The following is a 24,920-nucleotide window of genomic DNA, read 5'->3' as shown; positions in this document are numbered from 1 at the left end:
GCCAAGTATCAAAATGCATGCCATTACATTTCCTTCTAGCCGGTGGTTTTCTTCACAGAACTAATGTATACAAGAAGTAAATAGCAAGAAAACACTAGTTTTATAGCACATTATATTCACATTTCAGCAAACATTCTCTAGGAAAAAATTTCTCATAATATTTGCATGGAAACCATGAACATCTTACAAAAACAAAACAATGCACTTACTCCACTCCAATTATTAATGGGCAAGGTTGCATCTATGCTACTACACTGCACTTATCGCAAAACCACAAGCCCCATCTGCTTTGGCCAATCACTTGATGAAACTAAGGGAGACAGATGTCGCACACCGCAGACTGGTCGTCTCGCAACATATCTCTGCATATGTTGCATTTCAATTGCATGCCTTTCCACTTAGCTTCCACTCCTGCCAGCATTACTAGTCACCCATCTTTTCTGAAGTTCCTTTTTATGCTGTTGGGATCAGCATCCTTGTTAACGATGGTCTCTGGAATTTTCGATGCTATCATTTTCACATCTTCCTCATCTGGAAGAACGAAGGAAATGACAAGCTTTGAGCAGAAAAAAAATTGGGGAGGCTCCTAATCTCCACCTGTAAGGGTACGGTGTGCCAGCGTTAATGGTTCTTGTCTGCAGAGCCCCCTGTGGATTCCCGTTAATTTACATGCCCTTTGCTACAAACATAGTTACTAATTCCTTAATTCATGTCTCTGTTATCTCAGATATACTCATTAGCATACGGTCGTAGGCTGCCCTGTTAGGTGATAGACAACCTGGCATAGACCTCTGTAAGCCTCAACCTTTCTTAATTGGAGCTGAAACCTCCCAGAACATATTTCAAATATAACTTTGTAAGCTTGACTTAACACCTTCTGCCATGTCGTGTGGCCTCGTGACATTTGGCTCGTGGCACTTTTGGCTTGTGCACAGGGGTCATCTGTTAAATACTGGTTAACATGCATGAAAAATACATTTTCACACATCTGGTGGCAAATGGTCAAGTGGTACACTGCAGATTCTGAAATGTATACCTATATGCATGCAAGGATCGCACCATCACATAACACGATCAAGAGTTCTATCAGTACCTGTAGTTGCATAGCATTTCAATGCCCATTAAAGGACCACCTAAGACAATGGTTGTTGTTACCACAAGACCTGTTCTAACAGCATACTGACACCATTCCATTGAGCGATGGACATGTATATGCATACCCTAGATAGCTCATGATTGTGGATCTCATTTATTTCTATGACTTCCAAGGAGTTCCTGTCATCAGAAACCCTACACTTTATGAAATCGGGACAGTTGTCTTGAAAGGTGATGAAAAGAAATAACCAGGTTACCTTGACGCAATGCTAAATTACAGAGGGTGAATATGCTGCATGAAGATACGAAGAAGCTTGTACAAAGAAAAGTGAGAGTGAAATGGCAGGATTTTTGAAACATTGAAATAAACTACAAACTATACTTGTCAAACCTGTCATTAAGGAATGGAAATCATGCAGTAATCAAAAACACAACATGGAGGCCATTTTAAGTCATCTTCACAAAGCACATACCCACACCTCACACACAGCTTCATACTTATGAAAGAGGACAAACCAATATGCAAGGAGTGTGGAGATGAACTAACAATAAACCATATCTTACACGTGCGCCAGAGTCGAGAAAATACGAGGAAACATTTTGTACAATTTTGCAACAGATCCCTTTCCATCCCAGCATAATCCTAGGAGAGACTTGCAAATTTCCTGCATTTTTGGTTTCCTAAAATGTTCCTAAACAAGCTACATCCTAAAGAACATTTTAGTCATTCCACACAAAATAAATACATTAAACCTTGTTCTTGGTGCATGGCAGCATTAGTCGCTTATGCACCATAAAAATCAACACAATGCTGTAAGGTATACCTTGGTTAGCTATGTTATATGAGACAAGCTCTCGGTCTGGTGTGGTCCTTATTCACGTGACAGCGCTGTCATGAGGGTCTATGTCCCAGCGATTGGAAAGTGACCTATTCCAATAATTTTACAAACTGAAGGCGATTCTACAGATTTCTAAAGACTGGAGTGCTCAAATGTTTTATCAACGTCCGCCTGCTTTGACAGCCTGGAGTGAAACTGTTGAAGAGAATACATTTTTGAACATTTAACGCGTTTCTGAAGGCGTTGCTTTCAATTACGGGGCCCACAAAAAGCAGCTGAATGTCAAACGCCGCCTAGGTAGGCTTTCTAGCGAGACGGCGGTGTAGCGTGGAAAATCGCTCCGCCGGTCCATCGCTGGCGTCGCTGACTTGACAGGCGAACTGTTCAAACTTATAGCTACTGACCACACCTGAAACACTGAATTGCGCATGATCAAGGCAGAATTTTTCTAACACTGAGCACTGGTAGCTATCGATTTCGCGCCCAATATTGTGAAAATCTGTCCTCTCTTCGATCATTGATACGCATGATCAAGGCAGAATTTTTCTAACACTGAGCACTGGTAGCTATCGATTTCGCGCCCAATATTGTGAAAATCTGTCCTCTCTTCGATCATTGATACGTCCACGGTTGAACCTATGCTCCTCGGGGTAGGCCAGCCGTTGGAACACCCAGTCAAAAAAAGTCAATGGGTCCAATTGGGAATTTCCCAATTGAAATAAATGGGTCAAAAACCAATTGTGTTTTCGCCACCCATTGGGCCTGACCATTTGATATGAATTGGTGCTCCCAATTGGAAATAATAGGTCACCATGAAGACCAAATGGTTTACCAATTGAACTCAAATGGCATACCCATTGAGCCCAAATGGTTCGAACTCACATAGCTGAAAAAAAAAAGAATGGAAATGCAATTTCAATGTTTTGTGTCCAGAAGTTATAGGGGAGCCGACTTCTATACAAGTGGAATGAAATTACAATTTTTTACAGAAATCATATATGAGACAAGCAAGCATTACACACACGCAACTAATACAGATTCAATGTATATAACCACCGGTTGCAGACTTATATACTGCATTCTTTGAACAGTGCTGCTGGGACCAGTGACACATTTTTGTTATTCAGAGTTAACTTATTTAATTATGCCTGCACTTAGAGTGAACATGATATAATCAATTAATAAGATTAAGCGGTATATACTTTTTATAAGAACTTAAATTTTTCTCTGTTGTCTCTTAATAGAGGTATGTATATCTGTGCACATCTCAGTCAAGGATATCACTGACGACTTTCCCAATTGGGAATGTTTGCTTAGGACCAATTAGAACCAATGGGAAGCCCAGTTGGAAGCCCAATTCGTTTGAAATGGGCATCCCAATTGGGAGCGACGGAATCCCAATTGGGATTGAAATAACCCATTGGGCTTCCCATTAGCTCAATGGGTTTATTCAATCCCAATTGGGACCCCAAAATGGTTTCTTCATTCCCAATTGGGAGTCATGAAACCAACTGGCGTCCCAATTGGGAGTGAGGAAACCAACAGGGCTTCCTAATTAGGAGTGGAGAAACCATTTGGGTTGGACAGTACCCATTGGACAAACCATTTGGGGTTGGCAGAACCAATTCAATCTGACTGGTCTTCCCAATTGGACCCATTGATTTTTTTTTACTGGGACATGGATGTGTGGTTGTAGCAGCGATCACTTGCATGGCACACTCTGCAAAATTCCAAGAGTCAGCTTCTGCAACGAAATGTGCAGAGCACATTTTCTACCGCGTACCTAAGTCCGGCGATGCATGCATATCGACCCCGATCGTTTCAAAGTTGCGCGGCCGTTCAGTCGGGTCACGCTAACCTCGAGCATGCGGGGTTTAAACTACATGTACGCAAAATTCAACGACAAGAAAAAGATGCAGGCTAAGCACTTCCCAAGCATCCTTGGCCGACCATTTACGTGTGGCCGACGTTCGGAAAATGGTCGGGAGCCTACTTAGTCGGCTAGTAAACCACGGCAAGCGGTCGGCCCGGAGGTAGCCGCTAGCCATTTCGGCAAGTAGTTCGCAGCGGGCTTTGGCCCGACTTTTTGGCCGGACTAAATGCCGGGCACGGCGCCAGGTTAATGGCAAGAGTGCGGCAATGCGTTGGCCCGACTGTTGAGGCGGTACATTGAAAAAAGGTTATGAAGAGCATGACTGCTACTTTTTTTTTTTAAATTTGCCTGTTACTCGGCTTTGGTTTTTCGCGATGTTATGTAATTTGCGCTTAGTATGGAACAAAATGATACATGCTATTTATTGTAAATGTTTTGTTACATTAATTAATGCTATTGTTTGTTTAACTTGTCGCTCACATTTTTAGTGAACCTTATAGCTGTTAGTAAAATTATTTACCGAGTTCTGATAAACAGCACGCCACAAGGTGACCGCGATTTCATGTGTAGATCATGTCATTATACATTATACTGTTTGCTTATTACGAAGCGCAGCTGTAGCTGATGTAACATCAGTTATATTTTTGGCGCACAAGCTCCCGTACACCCCATTTAGCCCGTATCACTCACTGAAATTCGCTATATGGCAGCTGGGCACTTGAGTAGACGCAACTTCGCATTGTAAGGGAGGAGAAGGCTATTGTGTAAAATAAAAGAAGCGGACAGAAGAGAAAAAGCACACGGGGGGGGCAGAAATTATGCGTAGGGCACTGGCAAGCCTTGGCCGCGGCGAACGCTCCAGCAGGCAAGCAGAGACAAATTCTAAAAACACTACTTCGCAGCAGGAGAAGAGAAATGCGTACACGGAGGGAGACTCGGACGAAACAAAACCGACCTCACGCTCGGACGTTTCGAAGGAAGGGCGGAAAAGAGGGGGAAAATGGGAAGGGCGGGGCAACTGTGTCACCCCCGCAGCTCGAAAGTTGGTGGCGAGCGTTCCTGACTGGGCGAGAGAAGAAATGTATACACGCCGACTTTGAAGAGAACATGCAGTTTTGTGGTATTTGTATACTATTTTTGAAGGAGCTCTTTTCGAACAAAGTTGTCTTACGATCAAATACATGAAGAAAAAAAAACGAAGGAAAATGATTATTGTCCAGGTTATTAATCGCATACTGTTTTTCTCAAAACAGTCTGGTAAAGCTAAGAGCCGCAAGAAAACAGGCCAGCGTCCTTGTCATTTGGTTTTGTTTCTTTGCGTGTGGCCCATTCATCCTCTTTTACGACCTGCCGGGGTGGGACGGGCGGCTCTTTTCATTTTTTTTTTTTTTCGGAAGTCGGAGGGGCGCATTTTCGCAGCGAGCGGTCCGATTCTACACCGGAAACTAACCCCCTCTCCTCCCCCGCTTCTTGTCAACAGTTCTTGGAAGACTCGGCAGCTTGTGCTCGTGGGTGCGTGCGTGCTTTCAAGTTCGTTGCAGAAGTGTAGAGCGCGACCAAGCGACGATCTCGAGCGCGCGAGGACGCTGTACGTGCGAACGAAATGTTGGAAATGAGAGCGCGTTTTCCAAAGTTGCGCGTTATTAGTTAAAATTACAAGACAGTCAACTTTGTTACCTTCAATAACTAGGCGCTGGACAACCAGACCTCTTTTTCATTCGCATTTATATATTGTCAGGACAAGTGACTGTAATAGTTTTCAACCGCTGTATCCTTTCAGTAACTCCGCCAAGCCATCCTGAAGTAACGCGCTCCTCCGGCGCGTTTGGACAAAAAAAATCGAAGATGCTCCGCTTTTTCTGTTTTTCTGTTTGTTTGTTTTTTCCTTTTTTCTTTTTGCTCAATAATGGGAGTGTGGTTTCATAGGAACGATACAGTTGATTTTTATTTATTTTATTAGTATTTCGCTTTTGTTTTACAGATTGTTTTGAATTATGGCTTCTATATTTTCTTGCTTGTTACTGTCCACTCCTGGTCCGCGAGAGACATATTTTCTCAACGCATCCTGCATATCAATATGAGTTTGAGACCCCTATGTTATACAGAGTGATTGAAAATTAATAATATTTATTGAGAGCTACACGAGGTACGCGCAATAAAAGAAGCTAATTGAAAAGAATTCTTTCCTGAAGCAGCTGCCGCAATTTCGGGTTTTTGTTGTGGCTTCAGACTAATAATATGGAGAACTTTTAGTTTTAAGGCGTGAACATGTATCGGAAGGGATTAAAGCGAATTATCTGTCGTACGTACTAAGCCGAGAGATCGCTTGTAGAATAGCCCTGCATGTGGAAGGAATGCTGCATAGGTCCAGAAACTTAAGACTTCTGCTTGAAAAGTACCGGGATAAGAGAGTAGAAACGATCATGACGTCATAGGCGTGAACTTCAACCATTTACTTAGCAGGGAACCAAAGAAATCTTATTGATAAACATGGAAATAGCAAAGCACACTGGGACAATAAATAATGTTTCAGTAAAACAGCAAACAGTACCGAACATATAAGGTAGCGGCAAGAAATATATAATGCAGTGAGTTTCTGGTCACACGTTGTATATCAATAATGCGCAGCTGCAACAGAACTCCCTCGGGAGCTCTGACCACCTAACAAATTTCCAGACAGTCGATTGCTCGATCCTTTGTGCTCACACATATACGCGTGAGCCGCAGGCTTGCGTCTTTCAAGACAAGAACCGAGTTCAAATCACTTCGATGTACAAGTGACCTTCCTGAGTTTGATGTGCCGCGTCAACAACCTCCGGATAAAGCTTTGCTCTCCAAGAGCTAACAGATGGCTATATCTAGGTGAGACGCACTAGCATGGGGAACAGTAGACAACGGGGTCACCGAAAGAATACGATCGACCGCGTTCCTATTCTGCCAAATGATCAATCCCACGGACTTCACTACACGTTGTTCGAACGCTTCGCGCGGCCTTCCACTGTGCGACGAAAAAGCTCACGGCGCTAGGCAGCGGAATGTCCAAGCTGCGACACAGTCCTTAAGGACACGTGTGTGAGACTCGACCTGACCAAAGTTGATACAGTGCAGATCAATATGCCAGCTGTAAAGCCTGTTTAATTTGGTGGGGATCGAATACGCCACACTCAGTGCGCCACCGAAAGTCTCTTACAGCATGCGGGAGATTGGGTGCAACAGGCGTCTCCCACTTCGCATACCTTTGGCACATATGTGTAGGGGCGCAGAATAGCAGAGCGCTTCGCAGAGATTAGATACTGCTATGGCTATCCATGCTCCGTCTACGAACATCTCCTCTAACTATGCGAACACGTGCGCCTGCTTCCCCTGACCATGCACTACAAACATCTGCCTTCTACTTCCAAGCCAGTATAAAAGTTAAGGCCGCCCAACGTAACCTATGTGATCCACTAACTCGGATACCCAATAGCGCACAACAAAGGGCATAATGAAGACAAGGCGGAACCCAAATAGGCGCCACCACCTAGCTATAGTGAAAATATAATCAAAGTAGATTGACTTTGCAAGAGGAATACACAAGAAAACACGTGCTAAGCCATGCAGGGTCGTATCATTGGGAGGCTGGATCAATAAACAATCAAGGAACACAGATGTGGGAAAGTTGGCACCTGTGTGCACTAGGCTTTATCAGACGTATCGCGCATACGTTAATTAGCTATAACTTTAGGATGAACAAGATGTCCGAGATTATTGAGTTAATATCTATCCCTAGTGTGACTATTGTGACTCATGCACGTACGCACGCACGCACTTACGCACGTCTGCAGTCGCACAGAGTAAATTGTTCCACGACCTTACACAGTGGTACGATGGAATAGTTAATAATAATTGAAAGAAGGAAATAAAAATTAGGGGGACGCTCAAGCTTCCCCTTAACGTTTGACGGGATACAACGCCTTCTCATTCTTCTCTCTATCTCTCTATTTCGGTGGACAACCGCAGTTAATTGCAAATTGGTTATAGGAAAGTAAAGGCGCAGCATCTGTCACAGATCCCGGTGGGAACCTGGACCGCATCTGCATATTTACTACCACATTCCGAATATTTCAGACAAAACTCGACGATACTCAAGCGAAAACCGGGTTAGCGAGGTGGCTTTTGGACCAAATGAGCTGTAACGCTTCGCATATATATGCTGCACTCTCGATAGACGAAACTCGGGTATATTGCCGACATGAGGATAAATGGAACAGCTTGGCACAAATATTTGCCCGCCTCAGTTAAAACACGGGGATTAGGAAAGCTTTAGTCCTTATATATCAATATGCCGAGGCCGACTGTGTTTATCCAGAACACAAATGTGGTCCTGATAGTTTTCAAATAAAAATGAAAGGCACGCAAAGAGCCGATCTCCCGGACGATTCGCCTGTCGAACGTAACTTCCTGCGAACACAAGCATTGTGCAAAAAGTAACATTTGGTTCTTTTGAGAAAATTCAAAGGGATTGCGTTTTGAGAATCCCGCGCAACATGACGAGGATCGATCGGTTCCTGCACCAGTGGCGGTCTACATTGTTAAATTCTTCAACGTCAGCCTCACACGCAGAAATATGGTATGAAATGCCAGAATATATATAAAGTTCCTCGAATCCCCTTTTCCCCAGCCGCGTATTCACTGCTGCTATAATATATCATTAAATAACATTGTCCATATCAAAGTAAAGTCTCCTGCAATACCGCAGGTTTCCCCTCTACATTCCATGAGGCAGTCGGCTTAGCAGGAGAAAAGTGGAAAATTCGTATCATTGAAACAGCTATTTTTATGCAACATTGAGTTATACCGCGTGCATGATATATATTGACACTATATCATTTGAGCCTGCTGATAGAAATATACATTGCGCAACAGGATGAAATTAACTGTTATTTATACATATTTTGAAATAACGCTTTAACCGCGCGCTAATTGAGCCGCGGCGGGTATGGTACACTCTGTGGTTGATCGCGAGTTGTCATGAACTTATGCTTGAATTTGTGAACTGGTAGGCGCTGATTGTCTGTTTGAAGCATACTTAGTATTAAGTGCCTAAGATTTGCGCGGTAACTGCTATGAACCTACGAATGTAATTGTCCATTTTTTTTTTTATGGTTAAATGGTAACCTCTGAATTTAAACAACCTCATCATAAAGTTAACCTATAACATAACTCTAAGCAAACCCACGGTAAACCGAAGAGATCACGTGCCTTTAAGGTTTATATGTTAACCGTCAATTACTTTTGCCAGTGCCCTCGAAACCTATCAATCCTAAACGCCCTTAAATTCGTTTCGCAGCCTCCGTGAGTTTACATTTCGTACGGGGTCAAGAAAAGAGGCGGTGAGCTTTTATGAGCTTTCATCCGGATCCGGTGCACTTCGCCCTGCGACCTTCTACTGATTTTCATGCATCCCTAGAACAAATGGACAAAATATATTTTTGTCAGAAACTTGCAGCAGCTACTATGTGATTCAATCGTTATTTACCAGCTTGAGCTCGAAGTCACGGGCTTTAGTCGAGCTGCAGAAGCCGCATTATGATGGAAACCAAACGCGAAAACGGAAATGTGGTTTGCGATTAATATGACAGCCCGAGGGACTCTAAATAACCCACGTACTGCTTTGGGAAGTATAAATCCGCATGGACTATGTAATCTCTGCAAAAGCACTCATAATATACAGTGTTCTGCAACTTAACCGTCTTGGAAAAGTTTCCAAGACGCTTCCGATAAAGTTACTGAACACTATATACGTAGCCAGGTCTTGCTATTTTGGCTAAATGAAGCTGCAGGTGTTCTACTGCCCCACACTTGGTTTATGTGGAAGATATTCGGTTAAAAGAACATTACATACATTCACTCCAAGCCATATTTTTTTCATGCAAAGAACTACAGCCGCTGGTATCAAGACGGGGGTTCTACAGAAGCCGTAGAAAAAAGAACGACGCTTCTTGAACGACGAGGGAGGGGGGGGGGGATGGGGGAGTACGTGAAAAAGAAAGAAAACTGCTTCTCGCTGCGCGGGACCCGCTGCCCCCCATCGGCCCATCTCTTTTCCTTGCGGCAAAGCGGAAAGAACCACGGGGAGGCGAAAGGCATCGAGGCACCCTACCGCGGGGGGCGACAGGAATGCCGAAGCAGAGAGAGATAGCGCGAAAAAAAAAAAAAAAAAAGAATTGCATGCACCGCACACAGGGAGATTCTCGCTGCTTTTTGCAGCTTCTCTCCCCCCCTCCTCCCTTCTTGAGGTCACATGTCCAAATGGCGGGAAAACACATCCCGCGCGAGCTAAGATGCGCGGCCGCGGCGTCACTCAGTCGACGGCCAGCCTCCATGTGGGCGCGATGCGTACTGCCTAATCTTATCGTCCGCTTTTATTTCGCTCAAATTCAATCAGTCTCAACCTCCTGGTGCAGTCAGCGTTTGAAAAGAACAGCCCATATATGCAGCTGATGATTGCAGCCGCTTGTACAGATTCTTCGTGCCGAAGTTCACCAAAACATGCGTAAGTACATGATCTTTCGGTCTTGATCAGAGGAGCTTTTTGCTAGATTCGATATTATACTGAACATAATAATGTATTGTTTTGGAGCATATGTTCGTCTTGTTATATACCCCTTGCATCTTTCTTCATATATATATATAATTGGTGTGGGCGCTGATCGCGCAGGAAGACTTGCTGAGCCGTTTGGAAACAAGGCTGCGGCTGGCTGCGGTGGCAGAATTGGCTCATTTTGCAGTCTGGGTCCTTCGGTATCTCCTGCCCCAAAATGCTCGCCTTTTAACATGGAGGGACACTCACTATACCGATCAGGTAAGTCCAATTAGCACATATTTTGTTCGATACGACAATATACTGCAACTGTTTCTGGAGCGCGTATATATATGCGCATCTTGTTACTACGTGCATTTTTTTTTTTTTATAATCGATGTGTGCGCATTTCGCTCTGATTGCGCAGGAAGACGTGCTGAGCCGACTTGGAAACGATGCTGTGGCGGTGGAATTAGCTCTTTTCGCTGCAGTCCGAGGTCCGATCTCCTCTGCCCCAAAACGCCCGTCTTTCACTTCATATCGAAGTGCATGCACTGACATGTATACCCATCAGGTAAGTCAAATTAGCGCTGATTTTCTTCTATACGATAATGAACTGCAACTAATTATGTATTGTTTTGAGACTTATGCGCATCTTGTTACTGTAAATGCATATTTTGTAATTGGTATGCGCGCCTTGCGCTGATCGTGCAGGGAGGCGATATCAGCTGATCTGGAAACTGGCTGCGACAGTGGAAGCTCGTTTCGCCGAAGCCCGAAGTCCTTGGTCTCCTCTACACTAAAACGCTGGCCTTTCACTTCTTTATGGCGGTGCACTTGCCGGACAGGTATTAGCGCTGATTTTGTTTGAAAAATTCGATTATCCGACTCACATCGATGGGACGCATGCAACCCAGTTAAATGTCAAATGCTATCACTGATATAAATATTGCAGCACCCCTCGCCATAGGAGCGATCAGAAGCTGTACAAGCATCATCGCTGCTGCCAAGCAAGCTCGTGCCAGGGCTGAGTAGAATGTTTATGCCGTGTTTATTATTATTATTATTATTATTATTATTATTTTGCTGCTGTAATGATGTCTATACGTGAAAATTGATGATTGAGTGATGCGGTATCCCAAGCATCCTTGGCCGACCATTTACGTGTGGCCGACGTTGGGAAAATGGTCGGCAGCCTACTTAGTCGGCTAGTAAACCACGGCAAGCGGTCGGCCCGGAGGTAGCCGCCAGCCATTTCGGCAAGTAGTTCGCAGCAGCCTTTGGCCCGACTTTTTGGGCGGACTAAATGCCGGGCACGGCGCCAGGTTAATGGCAAGAGTGCGGCAATGCGTTGGCCCGACTGTTGAGGCGGTACATTGAAAAAAAGTTATGAAGAGCACGATTGCTACTTTTTTTTTTTTAAATTTGCCTGTTACTTGGCTTTGGTTTTTCGCGATGTTATGTAATTTGCGCTTAGTATGGAACAAAATGATACATGCTATTCAGTGTAAATGTTTTGTTACATTAATTAATGCTATTGTTTGTTTAACTTGTCGCTCACATTTTTAGTGAACCTTATAACTGTTAGTAAAATTATTTGCCGAGTTCTGATAAACAGCAAGCCACAAGGTGACCGCGATTTCATGTGTGGATCATGTCATTATATTGTTTGCTTATTACGAAGCGCAGCTGTAGGTGCTGTAACATCAGTTATATTTTGGCGCACAAGCTCCCGTACACCCCATTTAGCCCGTATCACTCACTGAAATGCGTCCGCTATATGGCAGGGCACTTGAGTAGACGCAACTTCTCATTGTAAGGGAGGATCCTCCCTTCTCGAGAAGGCTATTGTGTAAAATAAAAGAAGCGGACAGAAGAGAAAAAGCACACGGGGCCAGAAATTATGCGTAGGGCACTGGCAAGCCTTGGCCGCGGCGAACGCTCCGGCAGGCAAGCAAAGAGACAAATTCTAAAAACACTACTTCGCAGCAGGAGAAGAGGAATGCGTACACGGAGGGAGACTCGGACGAAACAAAACCGACCTCACGCTCGGACGTTTCGAAGGAAGGGCGGAAAAGAGGGGGGAAATGGTGGGAAGGGCGGGGCAACTGTGTCCCCCCCCGCAGCTCGAAAGTTGGTGGCGAGCGTTCCTGACCGACTTTGAAGAGAGCATGCAGTTTTGTGGCATTTGTATACTATTTTTGAAGGAGCTCTTTTCGAACAAACTTGTATTACGATCAAATACATGAACAAAAAAAAACGAAGGAAAATGATTATTGTCCAGGTTATTAATCGCATACTTTTTTTCTCAAAACAGTCTGGCAAAGCTAAGAGCCGCGAGAAAACTGGCCAGCGTCCTTGTCATTTGGTTTTGTTTCTTTGCGTGTGGCCCATTCATCCTCTTTTACGACCTGCTGGGGTGGGACGGGCTGCTCTTTTCATTTTTTTTTTTTTTTCGGAAGTCGGAGGGGCGCATTTTCGAAGCGAGCGGTCCGATTCTACACCGGAAACCAACCCCCTCTCCTCCCCCGCTTCTTGTCAACAGTTCTTGGAAAACTCGGCAGCTTGTGCTCGTGGGTGCGTGCGTGCTTTCAAGTTCATTGCAGAAGTGTAGAGCGCAACCAAGCGACGATCTCGAGCGCGCGAGGACGCTGTACGTGCGAACGAAATGTTGTAAATGTAAGCGCGTTTTCCAAAGTTGCGCGTTATTAGTTAAAATTACAAGACAGTCAACTTTGTTACCTTCAATAACTAGGCGCTGGACAACCAGACCTCTTTTTCATTCGCATTTATATACTGTCAGGACAAGTGACTGTAGTAGTTTTCAACCGCTGTATCCTTTCAGTAACTCCGCCAAGCCACCCTGAAGCTCCTCCGGCGCGTTTGGACACAAAAAATCGAAGATTCTCCGCTTTTTCTGTTTTTTTTTTGTCCCTTTTTTCTTTTTGCTCAACGAATGGGAGTGTGGTTTCATAGGAACGAAACAGTTGATTTTTATTTATTTTATTAGTATTTCGCTTTTGTTTTACAGATTGTTTTGAATTATGGCTTCTATATTTTCTTGCTTGTTGCTGTCCACTCCTGGTCCGCGAGAGACATATTTTCTCAACGCATCCTGCATATCAATATGAGTTTGAGACCCCTATGTTAGACAGAGTGATTGAAAATTAAGAATATTTATTGAGAGCTACACGAGGTACGCGCAATAAAAGAATTAGCTAATTGAAAAGAATTCTTTCTTGAAGCAGCTGCCGCAATTTCGGGTTTTTGTTGTGGCTTGCAGACTAATAATATAGAGAACTTTTAGTTTTAAGGCGTGAACATGTATCGGAAGTGATTAAAGCGAATTATCTGTCGTACGTACTAAGCCGAGAAATCGCTTGTAGAATAGCCCTGCATATGGAAGGAATGCTACATAGGTCCAGAAACTTAAGACTTCTGCTTGAAAAGTACCGGGATAAGAGAGTAGAAACGATCATGACGTCATAGGCGTGAACTTCAACCATTTACATAGCAGGGAACCAAAGAAATCTTATTGATAAACATGGAAATAGCAAAGCACACTGGGACAATAAATAATGTTTCAGTAAAACAGCAAACAGTACCGAACATATAAGGTAGCGGCAAGAAATATATAATGCAGTGAGTTTCTGGTCACACGTTGTATATCAATAATGCGCAGCTGCAACAGGACTCCCTCGGGAGCTCTGACCCCCTAACAAATTTCCAGACAGTCGATTGCTCGATCCTTTGTGCTCACACATATACGCGTGAGCCGCAGGCTTGCGTCTTTCAAGACAAGAACCGAGTTCAAATCACTTCGATGTACAAGTGACCTTCCTGAGGTGGATGTGCCGCGTCAACAACCTCCTGATAAAGCTTTGCTCTCCAAGAACTAACAGCTGGCTATATCTAGGTGAGACGCACTAGCATGGGGAACAGTAGACAACGGGGTCACCGAAAGAATACGATCGACCGCGTTCCTATTCTGCCAAATGATCAATCCCACGGACTTCACTATACGTTGTTCGAACGCTTCGCGCGGCCTTCCACTGTGCGACGAAAAAGCTCACGGCGCTAGGCAGCGGAATGTCCAAGCTGCGACGCAGTCCTTAAGGACACGTGTATGAGACTCGACCTGACCAAAGTTGATACTGTGCGGATCAATATGCCAGCTGTAAAGCCTGTCTTAATTTGGTGGGGATCGAATACGCCACACTCAGTGCGCCACCGAAAGTCTCTTAGAGCATGCGGGAGATTGGGTGCAACAGGCGTCTCCCACTTCGCATACGTTTGGCACATATGTATAGGGGCGCAGAATAGCAGAGCGCTTCGCAGAGATTAGATACTGCTATGGCTATCCATGCTCCGTCTACAAACATCTCCTCTAACTATGCGAACACGTGCGCTTGCTTCCCCTGACCATGCACTACAAGCATCTGCCTTCTACTTCCAAGCCAGTATAAAAGTTAAGGCCGCCCAACTTAACCTATGTGATCCACTAACTCGGATACCCAATAGCGCACAACAAAGGGCATAATGAAGACAAGGCGGAACCCAGATAGGCGCCACCACCTAGCTATAGTGAAAATATAATCAAAGTAGATTGACTTTGCAAGAGGAATCCACAAGAAAACACGTGATAAGCCATGCAGGGTCGTATCATTGGGAGGCTGGATCAATAAACAATCAAGGGACACAGATGTGGGAAAGTTGGCACCTGTGTGCACTAGGCTTTATCAGAAGTTTCGCGCATACGTTAATTAGCTATAACTTTAGGATGAACAAGATGTCCGAGATTATTGAGTTAATAGTCTATCCCGACATCGGCACGAAGCCGTGTGTGACGCATGCACGTACGCACGTCTGCAGTCGCACAGAGTAAATTGTTCCACGACCTTACACAGTAGTACGATGGAATAGTTAATAATACTTGAAAGAAGGAAATAAAAATTAGGGGGACGCTCAAGCTTCCCCTTAACATTCGACGGGATACAACGCCTTCTCATTCTTCTCTCTATCTCTCTATTTCGGTGGACAACCGCAGTTAATTGTAAATTGGTTATAGGAAAGTAAAGACGCAGCATCTGTCACAGATCCCGGTGGGAACCTGGACCGCATCTCCATATTTACTACCACATTCCGAATATTTCAGACAAAACCCGACGATACTCAAGCGAAAACCGGGTTAACGATGTGGCTTTTGGACCAAATGAGCTGTAACGCTTCGCATATATACATATATGCTGCACTCTCGATAGACGAAACTCGAGTATATTGCCGACATGAGGGTAAATGGAACAGCTTGGGACAAATATTTGCCCGCCTCAGTTAAAACACGGGGATTAGGAAAGCTTTATTCCTTATATATCAATATGCCGAGGCCGACTGTCTTTATCCAGAACACAAATGTGGTCCTGATAGTTTTCAAATAAAAATGAAAGGCACGCGAAGAGCCGATCGCCCGGACGATTCGCCTGTCGAACGTATACTTCCTGCGAACACAAGCATTGTGCAAGAAGTAACCTTTGGTTCTTTTGAGAAAATTCAAAGGGATTGCGTTTTGAGAATCCCGCGCAACATGACGAGGATCGATCGGCTCCTGCACCAGTGGCGGTCTACATTGTTAAATTCTTCAACGTCAGCCTCACACGCAGAAATATGGTATGAAATGCCAGAATGTATATAAAGTTCCTCGAATCCCCTTTTCCCCAGCCGCGTATTCACTGCTGCTATATTATATCATTAAATAACATTGTGCATATCAATGTAAAGTCTCCTGCAATACAGCAGGTTTCCCCTCTACGTTTCATGAGGCAGTCGGCTTAGCAGGAGAAAAGTGGAAAATTCGTATCATTGAAACAGCTATTTTTATGCAACATTGAGTTATACCGCGTGCATGATATATATTGACACTATATCATTTGAGCCTGCTGATAGAATTATGCATTGCGCAACAGAAGGTGAAATTAACTGTTATTTATACATATTTTGAAATAAAGCTTTAACCGCGCGCTAATTGAGCCGCGGCGGGTATGACACTCTGTAGTTGATCGCGAGTTGTCATGAACTTATGCTTGAATTTGTGAACTGGTAGGCGCTGATTGTCTGTTTGAAGCATACATAGTATTAAGTGCCATAGATTTGCGCGGTAACTGCGATGAACCTACGAATGTAATTGTCCATTTTTTTTATGGTTAAATGGTAACCTCTGAATTTAAACAACCTCATCATAAAGTTAACCTATAACGTAACCCTAAGCAAACCCACGGTAAACCGAAGAGATCACGTGCCTTTAAGGTTTATATGTCAACCGTCAATTACTTTTGCCAGTGCCCTCGAAACCTATCAATCCTAAACGCCCTTAATTAAATTCGTTTCGCAGCCTCCGTGAGTTTACATTTCGTACGGGGTCAAGAAAAGAGGCGGTGAGCTTTTATGAGCTTTCATCCGGATCCGGTGCACTTTGCCCTGCGACCTTCTACTGATTTTCATGCATCCCTAAAACAAATGGACAAAATATATTTTTGTCAGAAACTTGCAGCAGTTACTATGTGGTTCAATCGGTATTTACCAGCTTGAGCTCGAGGTCACGGGCTTTAGTCGAGCTGCAGAAGCCGCATTATGATGGAAACCAAACGCGAAAACGGAAATGTGGTTTGCGATTAATATGACAGCCCGAGGGACTCTAAATAACCCACATACTGCTTTGGGAAGTATAAATCCGCATGGACTATGTAATCTCTGCAAAAGCACTCATAATATACAGTGTTCTGCAACTTAACCGTCTTGGAAATGAAGCTGCAGGTGTTCTACTGCCCCACACTTGGTTTATGTGGAAGATATTCGGTTAAAAGAACATTACATACATTCACTCCAAGCCATATTTTTTTCATGCAAGGAACTACAGCCGCTGGTATCAAGACGAGGGCTCTACAGAAGCCGTAGAAAAAGGAAAAGAAAAGAAAAGAAACTACCTCGACGCTTCTTGAACGACGAGGGAGGGGGGGGTGGGGGGGGGGCGTGAAAAAGAAAGAAAACTGCTTCTCGCTGCGCGGGACCCGCTGCCCCCCATCGGTCCATCTCTTCTCCCTGCGGCAAAGCCGAAAGAACCACGGGGAGGCGAAAGGCATCGAGGCACCCTACCGCGGGGGGCGACCGGAATGCCGAAGCAGAGAGAAATAGCGAAAAAAAAAAAAAAAGAATTGCGTGCACCGCACACAGGGAGATTCTCCCTGCTTTAACAGCTTCTCTACCCCCCCCCCCCCCCTCCTGCGGGGGGCGACCGGAATGCCGAAGCAGAGAGAAATAGCGAAAAAAAAAAAAAAAAGAATTGCGTGCACCGCGCACAGGGAGATTCTCCCTGCTTTAACAGCTTCTCTACCCCCCCCCCCTCCTCCCTTCTTGAGGTCACGTGGCCAAAAGGCGGGAAAACACATCCCGCGCGAGCTAAGATGCGCGGCGCCACTCAGTCGACGGCCAGCCTCCGTGAGTCCGTGTGGGCGCGCGCGATGCCTACTGCCTAATTTTATCGTCCGCTTTTATTTCGCGCAAATTCAATCTGTCTCAACCTCTTGCAGCAGTCAGCGTTTGAAAAGAACAGCCCATATATGCAGCTGATTATTGCAGCCGCTCTGTACAGATTCTTCGTGCCGAAGTTCACCAAAACATGCGTAAGTACATGATCTTTCGGTCTTGATCAGAGGAGCTTTTTGCTAGATTCGATATTATACTGAACATAATAATGTATTGGTTTGGAGCATATGTTCGTCTTGTTATATACTCCTTGCATCTTTCTTCATATATATATATATATATATATATATATATATATATATATATATATATATATATATATATATATATATATATATATATAATTGGTGTGGGCGCTGATCGCGCAGGAAGACTTGCTGAGCCGTTTGGAAACAAGGCTGCGGCTGGCTGCGGTGGCAGAATTGGCTCACTTTGCTGCAGTCTGGGTCCTTGGGTATCTCCTGTCCCAAAATGCTCGCCTTTTAATATGGAGGGACACTCACTATACTGATCAGGTAAGTCCAATTAGCACATATTTTGTTCGATACGACAATATACTGCAACTGTTTCTGGAGCGCGTATATATATGCGCATCTTATTACTACGTACATTTTTTTTTCTTTTTTATAATCGATGTGTGCGCATTTCGCTCTGATTGCGCAGGAAGACGTGCTGAGCCGACTTGGAAACGATGCTGCGGCGGTGGAATTAGCTCTTTTCGCTGCAGTCCGAGGTCCGATCTCCTCTGCCCCAAAACGCCCGTCTTTCACTTCTTCACATCGAAGTGCATGCACTGACATGTATACCGACCATGTAAGTCAAATTATCGCTGATTTTCTTCTATACGATAATGTACTGCAACTAATTATGTATTGTTTTGAGACTTATGCGCATCTTGTTACTGTAAATGCATATTTTGTAATTGTTGTGCGCGCCTTGCGCTGATCGTGCAGGGAGGCGATATCAGCTGATCTGGAAACTGGCTTCGACAGTGGAAGCTCGTTTCGCCGAAGCCCGAAGTCCTTGGTCTCCTCTACACTAAAACGCTGGTCTTTCGCTTCTTCATGGCGGTGCACTTGCCGGACAGGTATTAGCGCTGATTTTGTTCGGAAAATTCGATTATCCGACTCACATCGATGGGACGCATGCAACCCAGTTAAATGTCAAATGCTATCACTGATATAAATATTGCAGCACCCCTCGCCATAGGAGCGATCAGAAGCTGTACTAGCATCATCGCTACTGCCAAGCAAGCTCGTGCCAGGACTGAGTACAAAATTTATGCCGTGTTTATTATTATTATTATTTTTTTGCTGCTGTAATGATGTATATACGTGAAAATTGATGATTGAGTGATGCGGTATGCTGGCAAGGTAAGTGAGCCAGTGCGTTCATTTGTGGATTTTGGAATTATATATGTGATGCACATAGATCTGAGCCGTTTCACATTGATTTTTGCTCTGTGCGCTTGCTTTCTGGGCAAGCAGTTGTATTTTCATCGTGCGGATTATTTCCTGGTGCTTACATGCTCATGAGGTGTTCAGCTAACTTGTTTCAAGCTTTAAAAATTTAGAACGGGTTCTATAAGCTTCTAAGAGTTGGGCTGTCTAAATAGCCGTCTTGGCTGATGAGGCAATTTTTAAAATAATGCTCGGTTGTTAAATAACGAAAATAAATCGGATGACTTATCGTTAAATATCCGGTCGTTTTTGCTGTAAAAGTTCCATCTAGTTTGAGAAAATTAAGCTGTATTCTACGGAATAAACTTATTGTAGGTTTCATGTAAATATCGCGGAAACTGTTTGTTCTGCCGCGTTGGAATCCCTCATACGCGCTCTATGACAAGCGCGGACACTTGGTTTTGCTAGAATTATTAAATTACAGCATTAGCATGCAAGAACGCGCTTCGGGAGGATAAGGTTTGAGTGCGCTACGGTTGCAAATTGCAACATCATGACTCCAGCAAAACAAAGTGATCGCGCCTTTCTCGCGGATTCACGAATCCTGATTACCTAATGCGGCTTTGCGCTAATGCGTTTTCAGTAGGGTCGCATGAAGTCAAGCGCATAAAATATATTGATGTGATAGTGCAGTTGGTGGCAGTGAGCAGACATTATTTTTTCTACCTTTTCACCCTATATTTGCCTGCAATGTAAAAGTCTAGGCGCAAAGGAAATATTTAATTAAAACACCTTTCTTCATACAGCTGACCTAGATGGAACCTGCCGCAGATCCGACCAGTCGCAGACATCAAGTGATCGACAGGCTGCCAAAAGAAGGAGACCAAGCCTCAAGCCCATCTTCCATATGTGGCACACGCGCAGTCATATATATATCCACGCTTATTAAAAAGCAAATCGCGAGCTTTTTTGAACGCTGTTGACAAATAAATTTTTCACCAAATACTGCAGCTTTTGTTTCTTCATGGCATCAGAAAAGCTACTGCTTTTCTTGATGCATTTGTATGTGCTACCCCGTTATATATGCATGGGCCACGATATATTAAATGCATGGCATGATACCTGCACGAGGGGCGATGCCGGCCACTAACCGGCGTCGGGAAGCCACCGGCCGACGTACGGTATTTCGTCAGCAAAATGCTAGGGCAGACGAGCGGCCGACCATTCAGTAACGCTGGCAGACGGCAGGCCCACGTGCGGCAGGTGGTCGATCACGTCGGGCCAAAAGGTCGGGCCGTCGTCGATTGCCGAAAATCGGCCGACGTTAGGTCAGTGTCAATCCCCGACGCCGGCCCTCATTCGGGTGCCGAAGGTCGGCCGGCCACTTTTTGGTCGGCGAGAAAGGTCGGCCCTACCTTTTGCCACACACTTTTTTTTGCTTGGGATGCTGGCAAGGTAAGTGAGCCAGTGCGTTCATTTTGTGGATTTTGGAATCATATATGTGATGCACACAGATCTGAGCCGTTTCACATTGATTTTGCTCTGTGCGCTTGCTTTCTGGGCAAGCAGTTGTATTTTCATCGTGCGGATTATTTCCTGGTGCTTACATGCTCATGAGGTGTTCAGCTAACCTGTTTCAAGCTTTAAAAATTTACAACGGGTTCTATAAGCTTCTAAGAGTTGGGCTGTCTAAATAGCCGAATTTTTAAAATAATGCTCGGTTGTTAAATAACGAAAATAAATCAGATGACTTATCGTTAAATATCCGGTCGCTTTTGCTGTAAAAGTTCCATCTAGTTTGAGAAAATTAAGCTGTATTCTACGGAATAAACTTATTGTAGGTTTCATGTAAATATCGCGGAAACTGTTTGTTCAGCCGCGTTGGAATCCCTCATACGCGCTCTATGACAAGCGCGGACACTTGGTTTTGCTAGAATTATTAAATTGCAGCATTAGCATTCAAGAACGCGCTTCGGGAGGATAAGGTTTGACTGCGCTACGGTTTCAAATTGCAACATCATGACTCCAGCAAAACGAAGTGATCGCGCCTTTCTCGCGGATTCACGGATCCTGATTACCTATTGCGGCTTTGCGCTAATGCGTTTTCAGTAGGGTCGCATGAAGTCAAGCGCATAAAATATATTGATGTGATAGTGCAGTTGGTGGCAGTGAGCAGACATTATTTTTTCTACCTTTCACCCTATATTTGCCTGCAATGTAAAAGTCTAGGCGAAAAGGAAATATTTCATTAAAACACTTGTCTTCGTACAGCTGACCAAGATGGAACCTGCCGCAGATCCGACCAGTCGCAGACATCAAGTGATCGACAGGCTGCCAAAAGAAGGAGACCAAGCCTCAAGCCCATCTTCCATATGTGGCACACGCGCAGTCATATATCCACGCTTATTAAAAAGCAAATCGCGAGCTTTTTCTGAACGCTGTTGACAAATAAATTTTTCACCAAATACTGCAGCTTTTGTTTCTTCATGACATCAGAAAAGCTACTGCTTTTCTTGATGCATTTGTATGTGCTACCCCGTTATATATGCATGGCCCACGATATATTAAATGCATGGCATGATACCTGCACGAGGGGCGATGCCGGCCACTAACCGGCGTCGGGAAGCAACCGGCCGACGTATGGTCTTTCGTCAGCAAAATGCTAGGGCAGACGAGCGGCCGACCATTCAGTAACGCTGGCAGACGGCAGGCCCACGTGCGGCAGGTGGTCGGTCACGTCGGGCCAAAAGGTTGGGCCGTAGTCGATTGCCTAAAATCGGCCAACGTTAGGTCAGTGTCAATCCCCGACGCCGGCCCTCATTCGGGTGCCGAAGGTCGGCCGGCCACTTTTTGGTCGGCGAGAAAGGTCGGCCCTATCTTTTGCCACACACTTTTTTTTGCTTGGGAGGGAATGAAAGCACATCGCTCACATCAGCTAATCGGCTTAGATACTTTGCGGCTATTCAAGACACTCTGTGTGCAAATGACTGCAACGTGTGCCCTTTCTCCGTAGAATGCCTTGCCGCCCCCGCTGCTATCCGCGCGTCCCCACATTCCAGGCAAGGTATATGTACCAGGCAGGAGGAGCCGCGCAGCGCGTTCCGGTTCGAGGCTATTTTCCTCCTCGCCGCGAAAACGGTCTATAGTGTGGACCTATTCTTGCCTTCCTTTCAGCCACCAATCAGCTAACCTTCGTTTGGTTATTTCTACCCCTTTAAAGTCTATTTTCCCTTCATTATCCTTAAACCCCAATGCTTTGGCTAAATCTGGCCCATTGCCTTGAATTATAGGGCGGAGCCCTTTACAGGAAATTATTATTAAGTGTTCAGGCATTCCCTCATCCTCCCCACACACCCTGCACAGCGTGTCTATCTCTTGGTACTTGACTCGGTGCGTCTTAGTCCGCTAATATTCCTGTCCTAGCCTCGAACAACAATGGGCTGCCCCTAGAATTATCGTAAACGTTTTCTTTGGCTATTTCCTGCTTGAAAGTTCGGTACATTTCTAATGCTGATTTAGTCTCCATCCCTGTTTTCCACAGACCCCTCTCTGTTTCCTTAACCTTTTTCTTAATTGATAATTCCTGGCTGGTCCCCCTACTGTCCAAATATTTGCTTGCCAATTTTCTTGTCCGCCTTCTCCATCTTGTGTCAACATTCCTCATGTAGAGGTAGCTGAAGACTTTCCTAGCCCACCACTTTTCTCCCATTTTTCTCAATCGTGCTCAAACGCTATCGTGCTGCCAGCTTCCCTGCTCTCAAAAGAAGACCATCCCAGGTCACCCTGCACACCCTGGTTTGGCGTATTTTTATGAGCTCCCAAAGCAAGCCTACCCACCCCGTGCTGCTTAGTTTCCAACCGTGCTCGGACCTCTGATGTCATACACAGGTCTGCATTGGCAAAAGTCAGACTAGGAACCATCACCCCTTTCCGAATCCCTCGCACCACTTCATACCTATTGTAATTCCACAGCGCCCTGTTTTCATGACGGCTGCGTTTCTACTTCCCTTAGCTGCCACATATTTTTCATGCTTCGTTAGGTATTCAGCTCCAGTATTTATCCGCACCCCAAGATACTTGTACTTATCCACTACAATTCCAGCATGTCCTCCTGTATCCTATGTTCGCCTGCCTCATTATCATTAAAAATCATGACTGCCGATTTTTCCTTGCTAAACTGCAGACCTAACTTATCTCCCTCTGTACCGCAGATATCCATCAACTTCTGCAAATCTACCCTGTTGTCAGGCATCAGTACTATATCATCTGCATACATTAGTCCTGGCAATGACTGTGGGATAAATTCTTGCTTGAATAAAGAAAGGTTGAAGCCAAGTCCACTCCCCTCTAGTTTAGCCTCCAATCCTTGCAGGTACAGCATGAACAACAAAGGTGACAGGGGACATCCTTGTCTAAGCCCCTTATTTACCTCTACATGGCTTCGAAACCTTTTTTTTCCCATTTTATTAGCACCTGGTTATCCTTATAAATACTTTTAAAAGATTGGTTACTCCGCTTTCCACACCTAACACATCCAGAATACTCCATAAGTCTTCTTGAAGTACACTGTCATAGGCTCCTTTGATATCTAGAAAAGCTAGCCATAGGGGTCTGTGTTCCTTTTCTGCTACCTCGATACACTGTGTCAATGAGAACAGATTGTCCTCTAACCTCCTTTGTTTCCGGAAGCCATTCTGCAGCTCTCCCAGCGCCCCCTTGCTCTCTACCCATGCCTGCAGTCTGTCCTTTATAATCTGCATCACCACCCTGTAGACCACTGATGTTACTGTTATGGGACGGTAGTTGCCTATGTCAGCTTTGTCCCCCTTTCCCTTATATATCATGCTCATTCTACTTAGTCTCCATTCATCAGGAACTTTGCCATCCATTAACATTTGGCTCACCACCTCTCTTAACGTTTCCTTAGACTTTGGGCCCATTATCTTTAATAACCTAACAGGAATACCACCTGGGCCTGCTGATGTGCTGCTTGGTACTCTCTTCTCAGCCCTTTCCCACTCTCTTTGTCCAATTGGAACAACTGCACTAACCGGTCTATCGTCCTCTACTAAGGCACCTACGACATTTCTTTGTTCTTTAAACTTTTCTGACATCGTTAGTCGAATATGCTCTATTGCCTTTTCCCCTTCTAGCCGAATACCCTGATCTGTAACAATAGACCTCTGCTCTAGGCTAGTCTTATTACTAAGGGAATTCAGATGTTGCCAGAATTTCTTAGCTGCATTTTTATACCTTTTGTTTACTTCTGACAGCCACTGGGACCCTTGTCTTCTAATTTTCTCATTAAGTAGGATGCCTCCCTTCTACATTTTATGTATTTATCCCATTTTCTCTCAACGTCTGCTTCTAGGTCTCCCCTATGCTTAGAATATCTGTGTTCCCTGGAGGCTTCCTGACGTTTCTCTATGGCCTTCTTCACCTCCCCATCCCACCAGCTCTTTGATTTTCGTCTTGTCCTTTTTTTCCTGACTCACACCTTAGCCAACTCTAGCCCAAACGGTCCCATTAACTTTGTGTATGTCCACTCTGCTTTATTATCCTTAGAGATTACTGCTTCAATTTGGGTGTTTGCTGTTTCTATTTGCTGCTCCGAG

General features: G+C 44.6%; 1 long non-coding RNA gene across 1 annotated transcript; it reads left to right on the top strand.

Annotated features, from left to right (window-relative positions):
• The first annotated feature begins 10,215 nt into the window (after nucleotides 1–10,215).
• On the top strand, nucleotides 10,216–21,770 carry LOC146175336 (uncharacterized). Its single transcript, XR_014702220.1, has 5 exons — nucleotides 10,216–10,342; nucleotides 10,508–10,651; nucleotides 10,797–10,943; nucleotides 11,084–11,217; nucleotides 21,577–21,770. It is a non-coding gene; the product is annotated as an uncharacterized LOC146175336 (long non-coding RNA).
• Nucleotides 21,771–24,920: the final 3,150 nt, after the last annotated feature.

Source organism: Amblyomma maculatum, chromosome 11 (genome assembly GCF_055883805.1).
Source record: "Amblyomma maculatum isolate TAMU_Amacu chromosome 11, ASM5588380v1, whole genome shotgun sequence".
NCBI lineage: Eukaryota > Metazoa > Arthropoda > Arachnida > Ixodida > Ixodidae > Amblyomma > Amblyomma maculatum.
Note: the sequence above shows the minus strand (reverse complement) of the source record. Positions and strands in the feature narration are given on the sequence as shown.